The sequence below is a fragment of the Emydura macquarii genome, unplaced genomic scaffold (genome assembly GCF_026122565.2).
Source record: "Emydura macquarii macquarii isolate MOO-44397 ecotype Brisbane River unplaced genomic scaffold, CSIRO-AGI_Emac_v2 contig_2897, whole genome shotgun sequence".
Lineage (NCBI taxonomy): Eukaryota > Metazoa > Chordata > Testudines > Chelidae > Emydura > Emydura macquarii.
Genome location: NW_027133034.1, coordinates 15,867,031 through 15,891,359, shown reverse-complemented (window position 1 = coordinate 15,891,359; position 24,329 = coordinate 15,867,031). Strand labels below are relative to the sequence as shown.

Genomic DNA, 24,329 nt, shown 5'->3' with positions numbered 1-24,329 from the left:
TAAATATTAAAAAACATGGCACACGGTGTGTTGTTTTTATAAGGACTAATGCACAGCATTGAGTTTTACAAACAAATAAGCCAACATGGCTGATGCATCCACAATGATTAGGTCCTCAACTGGTCTGCATCCTTGCCAAGTTAAACTGTAATTCTTTTTATTATCCCTATCACACTATATAGTAGGTACAGCTGGAAGTAAAACAGTAAAATAATTAGAGGATAACTTGAAGGAACTTCCTGCTTACAAGTCAATTAGCACAAGATATGCTGTACTTAACCAGGTTAATAGGAAGTACCTCAGGTCATTAGTATTACATTGTAATCTCTTTAACCATCCCTCTTTTCTAATCCTAGTCTCAACCCCCACTATTCCTCTTGCTTTTGGAGGAAGGTTGGCTACCAGCTATAAAATAGTGTTGGCCAGGGGCCCAATTCTGTAAAGACTTAAATATGTGAGTAACTATGCATATGTATACTCCCATTGGAGTCAATAGAAGTACCTCTGTATAAAAATTATGCACATGCTTAAATCTTGGCAGGACTGTGGTCTGTCTATGTGTGTGTGGGTTTTAATGTTGGGGGCTTAACCTACGTACTCTCCCACTTTGACTTCCAGTGAAGACTGGAACCAGAAGTTGCAACAGAACATAATGGGTGAAAGTCCTCTCATCTAAATTTCAATCCATATATGCAAGCAACTGATTTGCAGGTTTGTAATTATCACATTTTTTTATTTTTAGAATAATAATTAAAGTTTGGGGAAAGCAATAAGGTGACATCAAGTAATGAAATGGTAGTTTGTTAAATTCAAATGATTTGGCTTAGCAAAGGCCTTACATTTTGCAGTCTTAGCTAGGATAAGATAGAAAGAAAAAGTGGTTTTAGTTTGAACGATCAAAACTCCAGTGGAGGGAGAGTGAAAGACAGAGTTGAACTATGTTCTACATTTTTAGGACACAGGAATTGTTCCAAATATTCTCTTGAAGTTTGAGTTCAGGCTTTTTATTGGCAAAAATAGGCCTTCTCATCATAAATTGTAATACGAGATATTTATCTTGCAGTCAGAAGTTTGTTACTGATTCCAGTTTAATTAAATTTCATTCAGTTGTGGTTTGGCTTTGTGATCTAATTTTCAACTCTCACAGTCGCTTGACAAAAATCTCATTGTATCAGTAACAAGCAAACGATTGGAGCAATGTCAAAATATAGATGCCTGAAGAAGGGAATGCGAGAGGGTGACTAATTTAATTTGGACTGGGTGGTATCAGGATTCATCCTTGAAGTAGTGGACTCCATCCTGTTACTAGTTTGAAGTCAGAGCTTGACATCCTGATGAAGAACTGTCAGTCATTCCAGCACTCTGGTTGACTCAGACAATGCAGGGGATTCAACTAGTAAAATATGATGGTGTTTGAAATCCCATACCAAGATATTTGAAAAGTTTGAAGCTTATTCCATAAATTTAGCCAGTTGGATGTTACTTGTGAAAAATTGGTTCTCTAGTATCTCTCATATGTGAAAATGGGAAGCAGAAGCACCAAAGTAGCATAGCAGGGGCTATTAGATTTCTGCAGGGAAAATTATTTAAACCTTTTTAACACCAAATTGATACTTCAAAGCCCTATTACTGACTTTGTTGTTAAAGTTTATGAAAAATGATCAGATTCAGTCATCCATTATTTTATTTATCAGCACTTATCACCATAGTATCTGTATACTTCACAAATAACTTAATCCAGATTTTCAAAAGAATTTAGCATGAACAAACAAGGCCAGATTTTCAAAAGACTTCAGTATGTGGGATGCCAAACTCTTTTGTAAAATTCACTCCTATTATGGGTGATAAGCACTTGAAAATATGTTCAAGATCTCTTTTGAAAATCTAGGCCCTAATTAATTAAGCCTCACAGCAGTTACATGTTATGCAAGAGTACGTATTATCCCCATTTAACAGACGGGGAAAATTAAATTCATTGAGAGATATTTCAAAGGCACAAAGGAGAGTTGGCACCCAATTCCCACTGAAAGTTTGTTTCTTTGAAATTTTCCCTCTAAATGACATGGAAGATGTCATAGAAATCATCTGTTAGAGCTGGGAATAAAATCTAAATCTCCAGACTTTCAGGCCATGTCTACACTACGGGAGCTACAGAGGCATAGCTACGGCACTATAACTAGGTCACTGTAACCACGTAGTGTAGATATAGATTACAGCGATGGAAGGGGTTTTTCTGTCATTGTAGGAACTTCCCCTTCATAAGCAACAGTAGCTAGGTCAATGGAAGTATTCTTCCATCAATCCACCTGTGTCTACACTAGGGGTTAGGTCGACATAGCTATGGTTCTCAGGAGGGTGGATTTTTCACACCCCTGAGCAACATAGTTATGTTGACCTAAGTTTTAGATGGAGACAAGGCCTCTGTCTTGTGCTTTAATCTCAAACCTGTCCTTCCCTCCATTCATTGCCCAAAGCACTTGTATATAGCAATGTCATCTAGAAGTAACCGATATTTAAAGAAGGGATGTAAGAACTACAGGAGATTCAGAAGTTAAATGTAAGTAAGTTAGTAAGTACTCAGATGCTTATTCAAAAATAAACCAGATCTCTTTGGACTAGAGATTAGATTAAAAGTCAGATCTCTAGTACTTCCTGGTTGTCACCATAAGAATAGCTTTGCTGATGATATTTGGTACTTTCTCTTGGTTGAAATTACAAAAGGTTAAATGCACACACACACGAGTGTGTAACAGTGGCGACCAGTGGGAAACAATACAAGCTTGCTCCTTCTAGCACTCTTGCATTTGCACTAAATCATCTCGGTGCTGATGTGCTCTGAGGCAGTCAGGATCCGTATGGGCTCTGAGGTGGCTGGACTGTGCAGGCTGTGCACCAAGGGTTGGATAAGACTTGTTGGATGTTGAAATACAGCAAGAAACTGGGGCATTTTGGGTTGGGTAAAGTATGTTAGATTCTGATTGTACAAAAATGTTGAGGTTTGCTAATATCAAGTTCTCTTAATCATTTGGATCATCCCCCTTTCTGTCTCAATAATACAGGTACTGTACATGTCCTGCACGTAGGATCAGGGTATTTCATTATACTTAGGCTTCAGGTATTTCATGGAACTAAACTCTCAGTCAAAACACCTGAAGCTGTGTTCTAATGAGGTTGCATAATCTGGGCAGGGTTAGGTTGGGCCAGCATTTAGAGGGGAGACCCGTGCAGGAAATGGTGGTGTTGGCAATTCAGTAGGTGGCAGTCTTCCATCTGAGTCAGTACTGAACCAATGACTTAGTACAGTGCTAGGGCCTTTGGGCTACAGGCCAGGCTATTTTTCAGATGCAATAAAGCTGAGAGCTTGGCCTCTTATGGTAATTAAAGGTGCATGGTATTTTTGGAAAGAATGGAGGGTTAGTCTGGTGTACTGGATGAATTCCAACTTGGATAATTACATTTCTGATGACCTAAATTAACCCTGTGAGTTCAGTTGCTGTGGAATCCTTCACTTTCCGTCACCAGCTATTGTCTAGGTGAGGGAACTTCAGTGAGTTGAAGGGGGATAGGGCCAAATCTCAAGTCCCTACCTTTATAAGGCAGGTGCAGTTGCTGTGTTCCCTGGAAGTTCTAGTGTGTATTTTGCCTTCCAAAGGAACAATACTTCAAGGAGCCCCCTCTGAAGTTGTGTTGCACTTTCACACTGCTCCCAGTGCAGGATTGGGTCCTGCCACCAATTAGTCCCCATTGTTTTGCCTGAGTTAGGTAGGAATAAAAACTGAATAAGAACTTCAAGATTGATCCCATTGTCTGAGCAGTTGCCAAAGAGCTTTTGAATCCACCTATAGGAGGGACTGTCATGGGTCAGCTGCCCTTTAGGGGAGTTAAGGCCCAGTCTGCCCATGCCTGCCTGATGAAGACCCTACCTGGGGATAATGGACTGCCCTAGGTGGCTGATTAGTAAATGAGCATCTAGACGTAATAAATGGTATCCAGGCTCAGTTAGATGAGAACACTCCAAAAGTAGAAAATACTTGTATCTTCTGTGGAGAGATTTTCCCAGGAGAGGCTTGTGGAAGAGTGCTACACAGGGAGGCTAGAGGGTAAAGTCTCTGAGGAACCCACCAGATTGGGAAGCCTTAAGAGGTGCCCCTAGAGAGAGAGTTGCCTCCTAGATGGAGGGCTGCAGTCAGCAGGTGTCCAAAGGGGCCTGGTCTGAGCCAGGGAACTCTTGGACATGGAACAGAAGCCCAGCCTGGCAAGGATCATCTACTGTCCTTGGAGAACAGTTGCAGTAAACAGACCTCACTGGACCCCGACTCCAGAGAAAGATTTTACTCCAGTAGGGGCAAGAGGCCTAACCCTGGGGGCAAAGGCTGGAACTGAGAGAACCTTGGGGGAAGAGCCTGGATAGAGATGAACACTGGACTCAAGCGGGGGATAGATGGACTAAGAACGACCTAGTCACCCAGCTGATGTTTTGGGTGAAAGTTCTGTTTATGTTCTATGTTGGCTTTTCTGTTAATAATTGAGACCCTCCACAAGGAGGTGCCCTTAAGCCTCTAACAGTCTGTTTGGACTTGCTGATACCCTAGGTGTGGGGGAAATCAAGGAAGGATTCATCTGCAACACCATGCGCATCTGCAAAGGGGCACGCTGGGGCAGGATGGAATGATGACAGGGACATTATATAAAACCTAAGGAAGATTGCAAAATCTCGCTTTGGCAGACATTGATGCCAGAGGCAGGGGGCATCTGTGGTGAGTGTGGTTTGATGATATGGCTGACTGGATGGGATGCAGAATGGCCTACTTCTCACAGTTGTTTGAAGACCATGAAACGTGGGAGAAGATTGCTGACCAACGTCTCCTGTGTGTTGTGTTTACTGTTCATTGTGATGTGACTTTATGATGCTTTGTACTGTGAGAATAAATACATTACAAGTACTGCAGCTCAGGTTCGAGAAACATGGGCAGAGAGTTATGTGAGATAACTGCTGGCAAGGCCTAAGAAGCCTTTAACAAACACAGCATTGACTCAGATATATTTTAAAAACAAACAAAAAGAATGACATTTTAACAGGGGTGTACAGGAGGAGAGCATAGAAATGCTGGCCTAATAAATACCATTTGCAAAGATTACCAATAGCAAATAACAGACTCTTTCCTATAGTGTCTGTTTGTTGCTATAGACAACAGCTAGAGAAAAACATCACAACACACTGCAAAATAAATTAATAAATAAATCAAAGCACATTGTGGAGGAATTTAACCACCTTTCTTTGTTCAGTAGGTTGCAAGGGCCCATCCCACATGTTCTGTTCCTGGAGACATTCTCAGCAGTTTCAGGCTCAGTGGTTTTTCCTGTTATACTGCTTGCGTCAATTAGTGTTTGATCGTAAGTTAATTTCGTGACTGGCTTGAATATACTTCAGCTGCGAGGAATAAGTGCAAGCAAGCTGCATGCATAAAACAATCACAAATTGAAATGAGAAAATAATCCCCCCCCTGTCCAGTCCCGCCCCATGATATATGGGGCTGTTCTGTATACAATACTTCCTGAGTATGAGGTATTTTTGCCTTCCTCTTTCATGCCTAAACAAAGCTATTTATAGTCCATGTTAACTGTTAAAAAAATGCCATGGAACAATAACTATAAAATCACTACAGACTCTTCTAATCTTCTTTATCTTCAGGCAACACATGTAAGTCTGCTGGAAAAGCATCTATGGTGTGACTTTTGAAGGCCTAGTTCAGAAGAACAAGAATATGTTACTTGTCTATATACTGTCCTAATTCTGAGGTAAATAGAAGTTTAGGAAAAGAAGTTTTGTTTTGGTTTTTTTACCTGCTGTTGGTCAAATCCATTCTTTAGCCTAGACATTTTTGCAATCACATTTCTAGGAGTAAAGTCCATTGGACTCTGCTCAATTCTAATAATAATGAGATCTGTTGTTGAAAGAAAGTAATTGTCTTTTCCCCTCATTCTAGTAACCTCAGGTAGACTGAGTATAAATATTTCTGTAAGTTCAAATTTGGGTCTCGAAATTCAGACTAATAATTCAGATAATTCAGATTCTCTTAGAATTGCTAGTTGATATATTTCCATGTCTAATGTTATTTCCCCGTACTCTTGCAGTGTGTGATCACACGTAGACTGTGTACGTCCTCTGTTCAATCTCCCCCTTCACAATATTGTGCATTTCTGATGCCAGTTTCTCAAAATTACTATTTAAACACGTCAGAATTCCCTATAAATTGTCCTATTTTGCATGCATTTCCTATAGCAGATCTGTGTTTCTTGTGAGGCTGATGTTCTCAATACCATGCTGCTCATTACTAGTCCTCAGGGGAATACAAGATAGTAATTCTGTCACCTAACAAGAGCTGCCTGTTTTAAAAAGGTCTCTGTGCAGTACTGGATTTTTTTATAGACTGCAGAAGACCATGAGTGATCCTTTCATTTGTTTTTGCTCTTCTGCTGATTATTTTCAATTGGCACAAATACACTCTTTAATTATATGGTGAAATATGACTTCTGTAAGATCTCTGGCTCAGTCAGTGTACAGTTATTAAAACAGAATATATTTACAAATAACTGAATTTAATCCTTTAGTTGTAAAACTTAGCCTTTAATTTTACAAAAGAAGAAAACCTTTTGTTAGGCAAAGCAACGGTATATTTTGTAGCTTTCCTCTTTACTTATACTTTAGTAAGTCACTTACAAATAACATGTTTGCATATTATTATTTCTATCAGACCGTACTGTAATTTGTATGCACAAGACAGAGGAGTTCAGTTTGTGAGCATTACCTTTACTTCGGTATTTCCTGAAGTTTGGGTGTTTCACTTTGAACCTCCAATGTTTAATCTAGTGTTTTGTACGGAATTAAAAGGAAAACATTTTTCTTCATCTTATGTTTTCTCAAACATCGGTTTCTTTTGTTTTTAAAAAAACCAAACATTTAAAATATGAGCCTAATTCAATCTGAAAGTGTCCCTGTCCAAAAGGGTAGGGCAATAGGGTTCTTCAACAGCACGTGGAAAGCCAGACTTACAACAGGAGTCCCAGTTTCAGCTAGAGAGCTGTACTCTCAATCTCTCTTTCTCACATCAAGTTAGAAATATATGTTGCTTTGCCTACATCTACAGTCTCTCTGTGAGTGGTAGCATGGCTGGTTCATGTACAATTTGCTGTACGATAAACATGCATGGACTCCTTTCTTTCAAAACTAAACTGGCTCTTTGATAAAGCAGCTAGTTACAGCAGTGTGTCAGCCGAAGCTTAGAATTCCTAGCAATGTGTCCACCAAACCCAAAATGTCTTATTTTTAAAATATCTCATGATTTTCAGGAGCATACCTCACTATTTTTGAATATTTGGAGTTGGCAATATTGTGTTTGATTTTAGGACACAAATCATTTCACTCTTTATCTTTATAGTATGCCAGCTCATCCTGTTGAATACTGATATGGATAAACCTGGAATGCCAATAATCTTTTAGCTGATAGTCTTAGTTGGTGGCTTCTTTTGTTCTATTATATCTCTTGTAAACTTTAGGCGTATATTGCATGTGTACATGTTACTGTTTTCATATTTAAAAGTTTCCACAATGAGTTTCCAGTGGATTACAACTTATTTTTCTAATAGATTGGTATTTATTTTCTTTGGGCTAAGAAGCTAAAGTTAGATCTTCGTCAGAAAAAGCATGTACGGTTGCTACTGTATTCATTAGCAGACAGCAAGCAAAATAACATTTTCTGTCCCACACCTTGAAAAGATGAGGCCTGTGCTACCAATATCTGATTCTTCAGTATGGAAAAACCAAAGTGTCTGTTATTTTAGTAAAGATACTATACAGATGCATCAAGAAAGGTGGTATAAAGTTGGTGAGACATTTTCAAAAGTTGTCTTAAAGAAGTCATAGGCCTATAAGGGTTGAACTCCTTTTCATGTGGGGGGTTTGTCTGAATATGACTGACAGAAATATCAAGCCTGACTCTTCTCACTGACACCTGTGTAAATCAAGAGTACCTTAATTGAACATCTATCCAGTCACAATGGTATGAAATCAAAGTCAGGCTCCTTGCCTTTTATATATAGATTATGTAAAATGTTAAATCTGTGGAAATGTGACTAAGCAGCAATAGTTACTTTGTGATGTAGCAGCTGCAGAGCACGTTCGAAACAGCATTAAAATGCCCTGAAAGTAAATCAGGTCACTTGTGATGCTCTCTCTGCCAGAAAACTTGTTTATCTGTAAAGATTGCATCTGTTGTTGCCAGCTTTGGCATTTACAAAGGTTTGCTGTCTTTAATCCACTGTAAGTAAGGGACATGGGTTTTAATAAGAGGTTTAGGAGAGACACCAATAGCTCAGTGTCTGGCCTGAGAGATTTTATGGTTTCTATGTTTGCCATTTTTTTCTGCCTAAACTGGTTTAATCCCTTTTGGATATGCTTTATGCTTTTTTTTGTTTGTTTTTTTTGTTTTTTAATTTCAATTGCAAAAAAAACTTAAGTTGAGGGTTCTCATGTTTTTCAGAATGTATCCATGAATTATCTTTTCACTAACATCCACTGTGAAGACCAGTGCAGGAGTTCAATCCAGAACTCACCTCTTTTACTTCTTCTCTTCTTCAAAGAGCTACCAGAAAAAAACATCTATGGAATTGGTCCAAAACGTCATAAGTTAGAGTGATAATGCAATGTTTGTGACACAACATACTAAGTAAAACTTTCCTAGAAGGTGAGGAGGATGCACATTCCAGAAAGGATGAATTTTGCTTATTTGCTTTTAAGAATTAGCCAGTTCTGTCTGGAAAAATATATTAAATTCTGTAAAACAAATCATAATAACCTTGGTGTTTTAAGATTGTTTCATTAAATTCCGTGATCTTTTAAAGGATCTCTTCTTAGCAAAGCAGCAGAATAACACAATAGCATCATTCATATATCTATGGTAGAATTAGCTTGAGTCTTATATGTAATTGCCTTATTAAATTACCTGGTGCCTTCTGGTATTTTGCTTAGCTCTGCTATAATAAAGAAGAAATGCAGCTGTTTCTTCAGGTTGGAAATTCATCCAGTTTTATTTATTTATTTATTTATTTTTAAATTTGCTGAGTGGAAACATAATAATGAGCTATACAAAACCTTCCAAACTCTGAGGCCAAGATTTTCAAACATGGGTGCCTAAAATGCAAGGCTCCTATATCCTTACTTAGGTGCTAGGTCGATGGAAGAATTCTTGCACTGACCTAGCTACTTCCTATGTGGAAGGTGGCAGTACCTGGTTTACAATGGCACCAGTGGGGCCGTAGAGCTGGGCCTGCACTTGGAAAGGACCCATTACAGCTCCGGCTCCAAGCAGTCTCTGCCCATCTTCTTTGGAGTTCTGTTCGCCTCTCCGTGGCTGAGCTGCCTGGGACCAGTGCAGGCAAGTGGTTCCTGAGGGACCCAGCCTGGGCGGGCCCTACTCCCACTCTGACCTGGCTGATCGTGCCAGTCCCAAGGGGCTGGAGCAATCCCTGCCCCAGCCGTGCTGCTGGCTCAGCCCAGCTCCCATGGTCACCTCCCAGTGGGGCTAGTGAGTGCGGCCAGGGGGCAGGTATTGGGGCCATGGGTCCCTGGGGGGAGGGTGCTGGGGAATGAGAGAGTGGCGGGTACTGGGGGAGGTTTGTGTGTTTTGGGATCTGGTCATAGCAGAGTCTGGGGGGGTGCTGGGCAGTGGGGGGGGGGGGTAGGAGAGGTTTCTGTGTTTGGGCTCTGAGCAATGGGGGATCTGTGGGGCACTGTGCAGTTGTGGTGGTGGGGCTGCAGAGGGGGCACTGGGCAATGGGTCTGTGATGGGTGCTGGCCAGTGGGGGTCTGTAGGCAGGAGGGCGCTGGGCAGGGGAGGTGTGCACGGGGGTGGTGTGCAGGGCACTGTGCAGTTTTGGTGGTGAGTTTGTGGGGGGTCTCCGGGCACAGAGGTCTATGGGGGTGGGGTCTCAGAGGGAGCTGCTGGGCATATGGGTCTGTGAGGGTCTCTGGGTGGGGAGACACTGGGCAGAGCAGGCCCGGCACAGTACAGGCCCACCCTCAAGAGGAAGGGTGAGCTAGTGTGCTTCTGGTGGCTGCTGGTCTGTAAACGGTGCCCTCATGCTGGACTGGGTGGAGCAGGGCCGCCCTGTCCATGCCATGCCCCATTGGCCCCACCGGCCCTTCGCTCCGGGCACTGGCTCCCTTGTACCATGCCCTATTGCCTGAGTTGGGGCCCATAAATATATTTGGCACCAGGCCCACAAAAGCTTTATCTGGCCCTGAAAGGCGGATTAACTACAGTGATGGGAGAACTCCTCCCATCAGTATAGTGAGTGTCTACACTGAAGCACTACAGCAGTGCAGATGCAACTGTGGTGCAGTGGCATTTTAAATGTAGACATAGCCTGAGCAGCCTGGTTTTCAACAGTGTTGAGCATCCAGCAGCTCTCACTGTCTTTGTGATTTTTTTGTGGCAGCAAATTGTGTCCAGAAAAATAAAAGTTGGGTTAAAAATATTCCTATTGTTTTCTACCTCACAGAAACAAAAACACAGTTTTTGTAGAAAATTAGGGCTTGTCTATACGTGTAGCTATTCAGAAACAGCTGTTCCCAGAATAACTCCATCTGTGAATACTTACACCAGAATAAGAGTGGAATTATTCAGGAACAGCTATAGTGCTTTAAATTCATTCCCTATATTAATCTGAACTAACTTTCAAGTGTAGACAAGCCCTTACAGGTTTAACCCGTCAGCTTTAACCAGGTTTGTAATTGACACTTCCAGCATAACAGTAACCACTGAGACAATAGTGATCTCCATGGATAACACTAACAGAGACTGTCCGATAACCCCGATGGGCCATATCTACTTCAGGAACATAAATAATTGTGATTTAAGCTTTCCTGCACTGAACTAACTGTCACTTGAAGATTTGTCTCATAACAATTGCACTTACACTGCTAGCATATTCATTTTCATGGACAGAACTGGTTAAAAAGAGGATTTTTTCACAAAAGGTTTTCATGAAATGTGTCCATTTTTTCATCCAAAAATCTAAAAACTCAATATAATTTGACCAGCTCCACATATGGGCTAACGCTGAGGAGGAGGCAAATGTACTTTGTCCTTTTATCCTCCACGGTGCCTCAGAGTTTGTTTGTTGTTCTCTCCAGGGAAAGGAAAAACTGACCCAAAATGTTTCCTTTCCCTTCTATTCCACATGAAAAGGCAAAAATGACTATTCAAGGTTATCCAAATTTCTGGTTGGCCAAGCCTTGTGCACTTATCTTGTTATCAGCTGTGTCTCTCCTTTTGTGATTTATTTTGTCCCCATTACTTGAACCCCGTTGCTTGAACACAGGCAGGTTTTGTAGACAATATTTTTCTATGGCATACATTTTGGCATCCTAAGGGTTCTTTGAAGTGCCCAAAGCACTCGCTACGAAACAACCAGCATCGTTGGCAGCTAGAAATGTTTGTGAACATCCTTCCCCCGTTGCATAGGCAAAAGTGAAAAAAGGCCTGTGTCACTAGTGCAAGACACAGAAGACTTCTTGCAGAATAGATGTCACATTCAAGGGTACGTTGGCTGCTCAGAAACACACCTCTTGAGCTAGCAGTTGCACCCTACTCTGAGGGGCTGATCATCTTGTGAGGTTATCCAAACAGAAGGGCATAAATCTGGGCAGGCCAGAGAACATATTTGTGAGGGCATTATTGCCAGTTGGAATGCTGAAACAGATTTCAATCCTGAGCTTCCATGCCTGATGCCTAAGGGTTTACACCCCTGCTAATCCATTTTTTCCCTGGATTCGATTTAAGACATTGAAAACCTTTTCTTGGGGCTCCACAAAGCCATTTGTTGTCCCTATGTAATCAAGCGGAATAGAGGCCAGGAACATGTAGGTAAATCTCATGGCCTCCAATCCATCCTTATTGTCACTTCTCCACATAAAACTGCTCCATGGTGATGCTTGCTCCTTCTCTATTGAGATGCAACCTAACAGAAACTAAAGGCCAAATTTAGAGGTGTCGTGCAGTGATATAAGTTCAAATCAGTAATGGGTGCAAGGAAGTCTGAGTGGCTGTAACTTCCTCCCAAAGGGCTGGGAAGAGACGGAAGTAGCAGGAAATGCAACAGGAGTCTGTAAGAGTATTTGTATACCCAGATGCTGATTGGCACCCTAACTTGGATGCCTATGCTTGAAAATTTAGCAGTGTGTGGTTAAATGTATAGTATTTCCTCCATATGGGTCTCATTCGGAAACCTTTCAGTTCATCTAGATCCTTATATGTCTCTCATTAGGATAATATCTAAACCATTACTCACTTGAGTAATCCCCTACTGACTCAATGAGAGTGCTCATATATGTACTACTCTGCATGGATAAGGGTTGCGGAACAGGATCCTAGCTATACAGTTCTCTAAATGTAATACTATCACACATTAAACTTTTAACTGGTCCTTCTAATCATTGCTAGCCCCTACTGGACACAGGCACCCACACGCACACCCCTCCTCCCCTGCCCCCAACCAGAAGCAATGCTCTCAGAAAGGTTATGGCTCTATGAAGAAAGTGAGCTTGTGCCACTGGAATCTACACAGAGGAGTGACTTTTATCTTGTCTCGTAGGGGTTTTGTCTTCTATTCTTTTTTACACATCATTGGATTTTACCTGTGATCTTTTACCAGTATCACTTGCCCTTAGTGATGACTCACTGATAAAACCATAACCCAAAGTAAGTGTCACTCTTATTCATGACAAATTATCAAAAGCACTGACTCAGTTGCAGTAGCCCTGCTGACTAACAATTTATTCTAAATGATACATGGAAATGTCAATCATTTCCAAGAGCTTTTTTTTTAATGGGTATTTTCACTGAACTGCTTATTTTCTTTTTAAAGCTGTCATCTTTTGCTCTGGGAGAAATTCTTTGAAATAGGGTGTAACAACAAATCAACAACTCAATGTACTATTTTTTTCTTCACATAAAGACTATCTATAAGTAGATAAAGTTAACTGAAATTGGAATTGCAGTTTGTGTGCATTTCATGCACTGAAGTGATTCAGGACTTCCATTCTAATTTACTGTAAACTGAGTTTCACTGTGAATTCACACTGGCTAAGTCTTAATCAGGAAACTTTACTCAAAATAACCCACTGGCTCGACCTCACTTTTGTTCACAACAGTGTTAGGTTACTAGTCCTGCAGTGGGTCTTTCACATTAAACAATCATGAGCCTCTCCTACTTGGTCTAAAGGACTGAGGCCCAGATCCTCAAATGTATTTAACTCCCATTGATTTAAATGAGAGTTAGGGACCTAGAGGTTTTGGCACCTGTAGTAGATTTATTAACCTTTGGCAGATCAACCACTAGAAGGGAAAAAAAACTGCAATCTCTTAGTGTGAATTGCATTAGCACTGTTAGGCTTGGTCTACACTGGCGACTTAAGTCGACTTAAAGTCACTTAAGTTGACTTAATTACACCCGTGTCTACACTGACACCACTCTTAATTCGAATTAAGGTGCCTGTAAAATCAACTTAATAAGACCACCTCCGCAAGTGGCGTAGCGCCTAATTCAAATTTGTTAAGTCGATTTAGTGTTAGTGTAGACGCAACAGAACTTAATTTGAATTAATTGACCTCTGGAATGTATCCCACAATGTCTCTGGACCGTCACGCTGTGCTGCTCAGTGGTCATCCTAGCAGGAAAAGTCCCCTCCCCTCAAGCCCCAGGAAGATTTGAATTTTCATTTCCTGTGCTGCCAGTGTGGAGAGAGCTTTGTCACTGTTCTCTGCATGGCTACTGCAAAGCTCAAACGTGCTCCAGCATGGCCCCCCTGCAGTTTGGGAAGCCCATCGTGGCAAACCCCTCCACTATGTTCTGCATATTTCCAAAGTCACTAGTCTTCGTAGCAGAAGTCTATTTATGGCACTGCACACTTGATTCACAGCTATGCCCACTGTAGATTTACTGACTCCGAATTGATTCCCAACTGAGTGGTAACAGTCGGGGGTTGCCAGCTTCCACAGAGCGATGGCGACTCTCTTCTCCACTGTCACAGCTTGTCTCAAGCAAGTATTCATGTGCTTCAGGGACAAGGCCAGCTCCGAGCACAGTTCTAGGAAAGTTGCCTTTCACATCGGAAAGTTTTGCAGCCACTGATCATCATCCCACAGTTGCATAATGATGCGGTCCCACCAGTCTGTGCTTGTTTCCCTGCACAAGAACCTGCGCTCCACAGACTGCCTGCAGCAACCGGGAATTGTTCTGCTTGATGTCTTCTAGCAGGGCAGCCTTGGTGGCATCAGTGTTGTCTCTGCTTCGGCTTCTTCCTCTATTTTGAAAATAATTGATGATAAGCCGCGATGTATTTGGCACGCTGACAATTATAGTGCAGAGTTGAGCTGGCTCCATGTCTCTGCAGCAATGATGCTCGTGGGAGTAAAAAAACCGCATGAAAACATTTTTTCTGTTTCTTTGGGGGGAAAGCAGCATTGCACCCTGGGACGGGAAGACACTCGTCCCAACAGCCACTGTGGCTAGTTGCATCGTGGGATAGCTACCCATATTGCACTGCTTTCTAATTCGAATTAAGGCTGGTCAGTGTGAACACATGAGACCAGCACAAACACTGTAGTGTGTGCACTCTGCTGCGATTTCTAAAAATCACCTGCTGAAAGTCGAATTAAACAAAGTCGACTTTCCGCGGCAGTGTAGACATAGCCTTAGAAGCTCTATTGCAAACAAGGCTCCAGCAGCTTTTGGTGTTTCCATCATGATGGTTCAGGTATAATAAGCAGTAAAAAAGTTTCCTGGACAAGGTAAGGCCAAAGAAGCAGATCTCAATTCAGCATACACACTATAACCAACTACAAGCACCCAAAAATCAGGAGTCAAGCTCCCAAAAATCACAAGTTAGGCTTAAATATCATGAGATTCTAAATAAATAAATGATAGATCCTTTTCATTTGCCTCTGATTTTTAATAGCTTTAGGGTTCACATTTTCATTTGCATTCTCTGCAGCTGTGAGGGCAAAACCCCCCCACACTTTTCCATGAAAGCTGGGAGTCTCAGGTAATCGCATTACTCCAAGAACTGGAGCGATACAAAACACACCAAGAGCTTGAGATTCACAATAAAATTGTGAGTTGGCAACACTGCAGAGGACGGGGATAAGGAAAGACATTTTCCAGCTTAGCCTGTAGTAGTACTCACAGTTACTGTGTACCTCCTCCAAAGAGAGAGGTAGGTAATTTGGTTGATCAAGCTCTGCCTAGTAACAGATCAAACAGCTATTCTCTTTGCTCCTCCATGTTACCAACACTATCATCCAAAATTTAGGATTCCCCACACAGAGTTTATTTCCTCTTGTGCCATAAAATCATAGGACCCTCTGGTTTTGTAGGGGCAGGACAAACATATTCCACAATATTCTTTAGCTGCTGAAATAGATAATCTATTGCCAGTTTTTATTTACTAAGAACCCAATTACCTTTTTCCAGAGGCCAATCCTCAGGGCTCTTGTCACCCTGCTAAATATTTAATGTTGTTTGTGTGTGCTGGTCAGAGCAGGGGCAGGTCACTGACCTCCTGGTGAGAGAGCAGGAGTGTTTCTGAGCAGCAATGTACAGATCCCAGAGGAAAGGGGACAGGGTGGAGCAAAGAGTTAAGTAGTTGTTAATCTGAAGTAGCTAAAATGGAAGTTAACTATCCTGCCATACACTTATTTTCTCCATTTTTCAATCTCTCCCACTTTGCACCCTAACACAGGCATATATCATTTACTAATTATTAAGGCCTGCACACAGGAAATGTGAAATAGCCAGCTGCTATAGAAAATTCCCTGACTGCATGGTGCAAAGGAAATGCATACACACAAGTATAATCAGACGTTTGACTAACAAGTGGTCAAAATATATTGATGACAGAGCAGTTATTCAAAGTTTTAAAGGTGGGATAGGTGCCCTTAAAAAGGTTTAGGGTAGAGCTGTGTTAACTTGCCTGCTTTTTAGGTTTCAGTTTAAAAGAACAAGTCACAAGGTATGTCTGCACTACAACATAAGCCCAGGTTAGTAGCTCTCAAATTAGCAGACCTCATTAACCTAGGGCTTGAGCGTTTACATTAATTTTTAACCCAGGTTAGGAACTGTTGAACCCTAGGTCCCAACATGGGGATTCAGCATCTACACTGCATTATGTGGGCCCAAATCCAACCACCCATATCCTAGCACCTTCCCAAACTGTGTCTGCTCTAGCCCTTTGTTCATGGTGCAGTGTGGGGAAACTTGGCTGTCCAGAGGACAAAAGAAAGTCAGACTTTAGGATTGTGGAATACATTCCCAGAGCACGAGTCCAACAGGGCTGCATCGGCACTGCCACGCAATAGGGTTTGAACCCTGCATCCCAGTTTGACTCAGGCTCAGACTCTCCCCGCCCCATGGGGTCCTGGGACCCTGAATCCGAGCCCTGCATTAGCATGATTTGTGCACAAATGGAAGGGGAGTTAGGCTTGAGCCTGAGTTTGAACCCTAGGTTTATATTGCAGTGTAGACACACAGAGGTTCATGCTAATCTTGAAGTGTACTTCAGTTGTCCCAAAGACTCTTCAGCTCATTCCCAAATAATACACCATCTCCCCAACAAACCCACACTCTTCTATCTTAAACTAGTGCTGTCTTCTTGGAGGCATGATGGAAAACTCTTCATCGTCTCTCATCTTTAGAAGGCAGTCAGCTGACCCACTTCCCCTTACAACTATTTAGGGAGTGGATGGTTCCCTTTGTTAGAAAGGGGACTACAAACCTTGTTACTAGAGTGTCCCTTTAACTCTTTGGCCAAATAATGCTCCACAATGGAGATTTCCTCAGGCTCTGTGTATTCTGGAGTATCTCTCAGCCCCGGATTAAAGGGCAGATCCCAGAGCAGCAGATGTGTGTGCAATATCACTGCTGTAGAACGTGCAGGTGGGGAGAAGAAGCGGTACATCTGCTGCCCATAACCCCCAGAAGATACCGGTGATATGCAGATGAGTACATCTGTCCTGCTGTCATCCCAACAGTGGCAGAATGGAGGTTGAAAGACAGCCTACTGCCCCTTGAAGAGCAGATTCAGGGGAGAGGGCCAGTCTGAAGATCCCTGAAGCTGATGTCTTTAAAAGGTTGCCTCAGTGCCCCATAAAATACTGCAATAGCAGGTGTTGGAGGGTAGCCCAAGTTCGTTGTGGGGAGGGGGCTTCTGAAGGTAGATGGGATGATGGAAAGTGCCAATTTTTATTAGCATTCATTTAGCATTTCAGATGAATATGAAATGACTGGTAAACATCAGAGGATACTAACTCTTGCAACCCAAACCTCTTTTGCAAAATCATGTGACCTGAAAACTGAGGAGTATCACACACTTTAGGGCTTAAGGGAATCAGTCTGAAGTCAAAATCCAGATGCTTATCCAAATAATTGGTCTGGAAATTGGTCTGGAGGTCCCAATTTACAATTCCCAACACTTCCTGGTTCTAGCAACCTACATCAAGAGAAAAACCTTCTTCCTCTTCCCCCCACAATCCCCCGAAGTGCATTACATCTATTTGCAACCCTGGGCAAAACCAGAAAATAGAGAGGGATAGTAAATGGTGAGGGAAAAGAATGTGAACATTTACAAGTCTTAGACATTTCAGGTTGGGATTGTTTCTTTTATCATTATTGATTTTCCCTATTCCTAGTTTTCATCTTCATAGTCCTTTTAGAAATTATTCCCTTTCCACTTCCCCTAATAGAGAGAACCTTAAAGGGCACAGGACAGGAGGAATATCAGTAATGGCTTCTTTCCTCCTAGATTCCCAGGCAGTTGTTTACTTTTTTTTTTTTTTTTTTTTTAAGTCTAAATTCATCTCCTACTTTGACCTATTGAGAACAAATCATTTGTAACCCTTGTGACACTTCAGAGAAAAATGAAGCCACATTAAACTACAGGCGATCTCCATGAGGTGATCACAATATTTACACTGCTTTATTTCATTGACCTCAATGTTCATTTTGTCAAAGGTAAATTAATTGGTTAAGTTTTGCATCATTTGGATCAACATGAACATGCAGGTCAAGATAAAGCCTTGAGAATGTTATCCTTCATGCGCGATACTGTCTGCTTCCCTCTTCAGGAATTACAGCCCAACACAGAGTGTGTGTGTGGGGGAGGAGGAGGGGAGAATATAAGCATCAGATACAATTCAGAATCATACAATGGCAGTAGTGGAACATTCTCAGAAAAGAGCAGCCCATTACTCCTTTGAATGTTCTAAGTGCTTGATGGCATTATCAAACTAATGATATATTTGTAAGTCAGCAACCCTATTGAGATTTTTAGATAAATTCTGTTAAAATGATGGCAGTTATGATGGATTACTGGTAAGCTATCACTGCTACACAAACCAATCATTCATGCTACTTGATACAACTCTGGGGAAAATACGGCTGAAGCTGAAATGTCTATTACCAGCAGCTCAGCTTGTAACCACCACATACTATGTTACTGGAATAAACAAAAGATTGTGTTTAGTTTGGGTCATTCTTGCAATGCAGGAACTGACAAACCTCAGATACAATGAACATGTGGCTATACTCTCCATAATATGATCCGGAATCTGTGGAAATTTACCACTGTCAGATTGAGCCACAGATGCCATGATTTAACAGGCAGCAAATTGGTGGCAGAGTGAGGATCAGAACTCGGCAGTTCCTACTTCCTGGCTGTGAGGTCACTGAGCCAGGCTGCAGGAACTGTGGAAGTACCAAATCATGTAGTACATTTGAATAAAACAGCAACCTTTTCAGTTCCCACGAAGACATATGGGTCTTTGCCAAGTTTGATCAGTGGTTCAGAGGAAACAGGAAGTGGAGGAGGCTTGGGGATTGTATGGGGAGACAAGGTGGAATTTAGAGTTCGGGGGAAATGGGAAATGAAATACTGGTGGGTCAAAAGGTGAAAGGAGAGAAACAGGAATTTCAGGGTTGGGATTTGATGCAGGAGTGGAGACAAAAGAAAGGCTCAGGTATTGTGGTGACTTGCTGGATCCATTGAAGTGAATGGCAAAAGTCGAGTTGACTCTAGTGACATTAGGATGTCATTCTTGGTATTTAACAGCAAGTGAGGTGGAATGGAAGTGTCAACTCAGAGTGGAGGGTAAAGTGGATGCCAGCAATTTAATTCCTGCAACTGCTGTAGAGGTGTCTCCAAGGGCAGTTTAGATAGAAACATAGGAACACCCATACCGGATCAGATCAGAGTTCCATCTAGTCCAGTATCTTAATTTTTGTTGTAATTTAATATGATGACTCTAGATATTATTTTTATCCATATAAATGTCCAATCACTTTTTGGATTTTGCAAAGTTCTTGGCTTCAACAAATTCCAGTGGCAATGAGTTCCACAGCTTAATAACACACTGTGTAAAAAAGTATTTCCTTTAATCAGTTTTGAATTTCCCACCTTTCAGTTCATTTAGTGTCCCTCATTCTTGTGTTATGAGACAGGGAGGAAAGCAGTTCCAATCTACCTTCATTATCCCATTCATTATTTTATATACTTCAATCATGTACCTTCTTATCCATCTTTGTTCTAAAGTAAACAGTGACATTCTTTTTAGTCTCTCTATGTGAGTTTTTCCAGACCCTTGATCATCCTTTGTTTCCCTTCTCTGAACCCACTCTAATTCTGCAATAGCCTTTTCTAGATAGGATGACAAGTGCTGCTGATTAGGCCATTTGATTGCTTTATATATAGAGAAGAAATATGAATGATAAATATACATTTAATGAACTATTACTTATACAGCAAACCCAGTGGCTCCAAGCAACACCTATGCACTCTCTCTGTACTTTTTGCTAGTTGGCATTAAGTAATTTCTGAGTCACACATACATGCTAGGTTCCTGGGTCACACACACGCTAGCACACCTCCCCTTGACTTTAATGGGAGTTGCACTTTTTTTGGTTGTGGGGTTTTTTGTTTTTTTTTTGAAGGCAGAATTTGATTTCATGGGCCAGATTTTCAGAGCTGACCCTTGTTTTCCTGCCTGCACCCATACGTCATTGCATGTATTTGATAGATAGCTGTCTATCTATCCCAAAATAAATTTCATACACAATAATTTGCAGACACAAAACTACCTGTCAAATCAGGGACCAGGGCAAGGCCTTATAACAAGCACTAGGGTGAGTAGCTCCAAAGTATAGCTGACATTTTTGCCTTCCCTTCCACTTCAGGGCCTTTTCCCCTCACTTGGACTACATTGTCAACAGCCTTACATGGGCATGCAAGGGTGTACGGGGAGCGTAAAGCTGCCTCTTGCTCCCATGAGATTTAGCCCAGGAGGGTAAGCAATCTCTGCAGAGTCGCCATTTCCCCATCATACTGGTGGGTAGGACTGGGCTGGGAATACCAGATTACATATAGTGCATGAGATACAAGCCTGAGACACAGGGTAAATCTACACCTAAAAATGCCATAATGACGCAGCTGCAGCGCTGCAGCTGTACCACTTTACTCTAGACACTCACTACAGCAACTGGAGGGGTTCTCCTATCACTGGAGTTTATCCACCTCCCTGAGAGACAGTAGCTAGGTTGATAGAAGAATTCTTCCGTTGACCAGGAGTTAGGTTGGCATCGTTACATTTCTCAAGGGTGTGGATTTTTCACACTCCTACGAGACATAGCTAGGCCATGTACGTTTTCAGCATAGACTAGCCCTCAGTTTACTTTCTCCTAGAACAGACAGGCAGATTTTGAGTCTTCAAGTCACAATTTGTTTCCCAGCCTGCACCTGGGGCAGCACAACCACACACTACCCCTTGCCCAGAGCAGGTCGTACAGCAATAGTGTAGCCTTTTAAAATCTTTTTATCAGAATGACAGATTGTGCTCTTCTGTGCAAAGGAGTGTTCCAAGCATTGGGAGGATGCTAACCACTATTCATAAAGATAACTTCTAATTGTAGGGTATTGAATGGTAATAGTATGTCCTGCATATGGACTTTAACCATGCTTCTTAAATCCTATTACAATGAAGGTGACTCTTTCACAGACTCATATCTGGTTTTACTGGAACCGAGCTGATGATTTTTCTCTGCAAGCCATCTCCTACAAAGTCTTTCTTGGAAGTGCTCCTTTACACTTTTGGTAATCATAATTTGACTTCCAATCTCATGAAAGAGAACTTTGTGATTATCACAGTTTTATGTAGCTCCAGCATAAAAAAACCACTGTAACAAGCATAACAAATTGCAACTGAGCCAGAACAAGTACTTCTTATAAGTGCCCTTCCTTGCTGTTACTAATAAAGTAACATTTTGTACTAACACATTATTGAAAGCAGTCCAGGTTTACTGATTGTTCTGAAGACAATCCACTAATATTGTTGTATAGTAAAGAGTGACGTCTTTCAGCATATAACATAGGAGACGCAGCTGGCCTTTGGGGGCTCACAGAACAAAACAGCCAAAGTCCAATCTCACTTTGAATGACCTAGCAATATTAAGGGAAATATCAGCTTGCTTTCTTTTTTTTTTTTTTTTTTTTCTTTTGTTTTCCATTTTCTTTTTTTTAAGGTCAGTCCCTTCCCAGAACAGGGAGAGGTCTTAAAATGCAGACTGATCACTAAGACTGAAAGCTTGTCACTGATTTTTCCCAAAGGTTATTTATTCACTGTCCCCTCACAGCCACCAAGGCTGGGTGTTAGGGTCCATAGCCCTATATTCCTTGAAGAACTGAGCTCAGTTCCCAGATGTAGGGAGCAGTGCCACCGAGGCTGCCACTGGTGGTAACAGAGCCACCATAAGCTATCTACTGGTGAGCCATGCCCCATGCTGAGCAGCCAGCCTGACCTCCAGCTACAAAGTGGGGCAGCTCAATTGCATGACAGGCAGCATGGTCTAGAGAACTAATCCCTTGCACTGACATTCACTCTGTGGCCTTTGTCAGGTCACATCGACCAATATTTCTAAACTGAGAGGCCTAAAGTTAGGTACCAAACAAATCATAGAAGCAGAGCACCCAAAGGTCCCATTGCCCTTTATTTGTGTCCGTTTCCAATTTTATCTAATGTTATCTAATGCACAAAAGGTATTTAGATGCCTAAGTCATTTGAAATCAATGGAAGAGAGAGGCTGCTAAATACCTTTGGGGATCCGAGCCTAAGTGCCTAAATCTGGGTGTGGGTGTATGACTTTGTAAACTCAAGTTTGAACATTTTCCCCTTAACCTTCTTGCACTAGTTTCCACATCTTTAAAATGGGAAATGTGTTTACCTAAAACACTCGGGAATTGCAAATTAATTAAATGCTAGTGTATATAAAGCCTGAAAGTCACCAGAATTGCACATAACCCCCATTTCCCCATATATTGGCTCCCAGAACGTCAGCTTAAATGAACAATTGTGCCTTGCAAGACTTTTCTAAAATCTGGCACCTACCAGTATTCATGGCTCCCAGCACAAACAACTAGGCCCTACTTCTCCTGGCCAGGGAAATGAGACCGATGGATCACATCCATTTCAAAATGTGCGTCAGGTAAGGGGTGTGTATGTGTTTGTGCAGCAAAGAAGCATCTCACTAACCCTGCCCCAACTCTTAAGACTGGGCCTGTGATCACAGCACAGGGATTCTTTACAATTGTGGGGGTGGCAAAACGTTGTTTGATTGGCCTTCCCAGCAACCCCAACACTGGCTCTGGTGCGGAGCCCTGAAAGAAAGAGTGAAGAAGAAAACAAATCATCATTCTGGTTTTGATTGTTAGGGAATGAAAGAGAAACTATCAGCTTTTGCTGCCCTGGTATAGACAGTGCCTTCATCAGCAGGAGGAAAATCAAGCTGTTACTGTGAAGAACAGACCACAGAAGATTTACCTTCACATCTTTTGTGCTGTCCATTTTCTTAACTGTGTTTATTTCTGCATAAACTGATCAAGAACTAGCTGACGCCTTCAATGAATCAAGAAAGACTGTCCGGATTTACACAGTGTTCTCTGTATAACATGAACTGTCAAACGCTTTGTGTATGTAGAACACTTCAAAATAAGGACATTTGCTGCAAAAGATGCAGTGCCAAATTCTCTGCAGGTGTGCATGGGTGAAACTGCTGAAGTCAGTGGAACTGGAGCAGGGAATTGGGCACATTGTGTATATATTCACAGGTTATTTGGTCAGTGGGGACAAAATGTCCTCTAATTTCCTATACTTTTTTTTCAGCTGCTCAGCTCTAGGCAACAGAATGAAGTCTGGTTCTCCTTTGCCAACTGTCTTATTCCAGCCATGAATAAGCAAGAAGAATTTAGGGAATAAAAAGTTTTTTTTACTGGCCTTGTCATTCCAGGTTGCCTTTCTCCTCATACAAACCTCTTAGCCCTCATGTCCCTCAGATTCCATAGCCCCAACCACAGCTCACATGTACTCCCATTTGGAGATACACAAAACACATGACAAATAAAATACTTCCAATCCCTCCCCCTCCTATCTCAGCAAACACTGAAAGGCCTAATTGCAATTAATAGTGTAACCTCAGTGTAAGCAGATCATTTGTGCAATGCTATCAGGGAAATACAATTCCTGCATTCACATAGAACAACATCAGTTCCAATAACAAAGACCATTTATCTAAGATACTGCTATTTACAGAACAAAATGTTAACAAAAGGCTGACATATTTGCACCATTCAAGAAATGCTCTGCAGCCCCCCTCTTACTCCTTATACTCACCAGTTTTCCCTCTCCCAACTGCTCCTTTCATCTCCTCCAGCTCTCAGCATTAGGCCTTCTTTCATATTAACCGTTGTATTTGAAAGAGGTTCCCAGTTCCTGTGTGCTAGTCATCTCACCTTAAAATTCTCTTCTTCCATTAAGAGGGCTGGGCAAAATTTTTCAACCGAAACTCTTTTTCAGCAAAAAATGCAGATTTGGTGACACAAACATTTCATGAATTCGTATTGACTTATTATTTTTCTGTCAAAAAAACCTAAAAAGCCATTTTGAAACAAAAAAATCACAACATTGTGTTATGACATTTTAAAATCGAAACATTTCAATTTTTTGATTTAATATAGCTTTTTGTTTGAAATGTTTATTCACAACAAAGTTAATTTTTTTAAACTTTTTCTTTTGCTGAAAAGTTGCATTTGTTGTTCAATCGGAAATATTTTTATCAATTTTTCAGAATGCCAACAAACCAAAAAATCCATTCATTTACCCAGCTTTCCTCATGCAAACTACTGTATGCTTATCTCCCTCCATGTCTTCTTGCATCTTGTCCAATATATT

At 41.5% G+C, this 24,329-nt stretch overlaps 1 long non-coding RNA gene across 2 annotated transcripts; it reads left to right on the top strand.

Moving 5' to 3' along the window:
• Window positions 1-318: 318 nt before the first annotated feature.
• Window positions 319-9,068, top strand: LOC137167047 (uncharacterized). 2 transcript variants are annotated; one of them, XR_010923946.1, is made up of 5 exons: window positions 319-454; window positions 619-711; window positions 5,290-5,394; window positions 5,693-5,799; window positions 8,541-9,068. It is a non-coding gene; the product is annotated as an uncharacterized lncRNA (long non-coding RNA). The 2 variants fall into 2 exon arrangements; XR_010923947.1 differs by lacking the exons at window positions 5,290-5,394; window positions 5,693-5,799; window positions 8,541-9,068 and adding an exon at window positions 4,593-5,117.
• The last annotated feature ends 15,261 nt before the right edge of the window (window positions 9,069-24,329 follow it).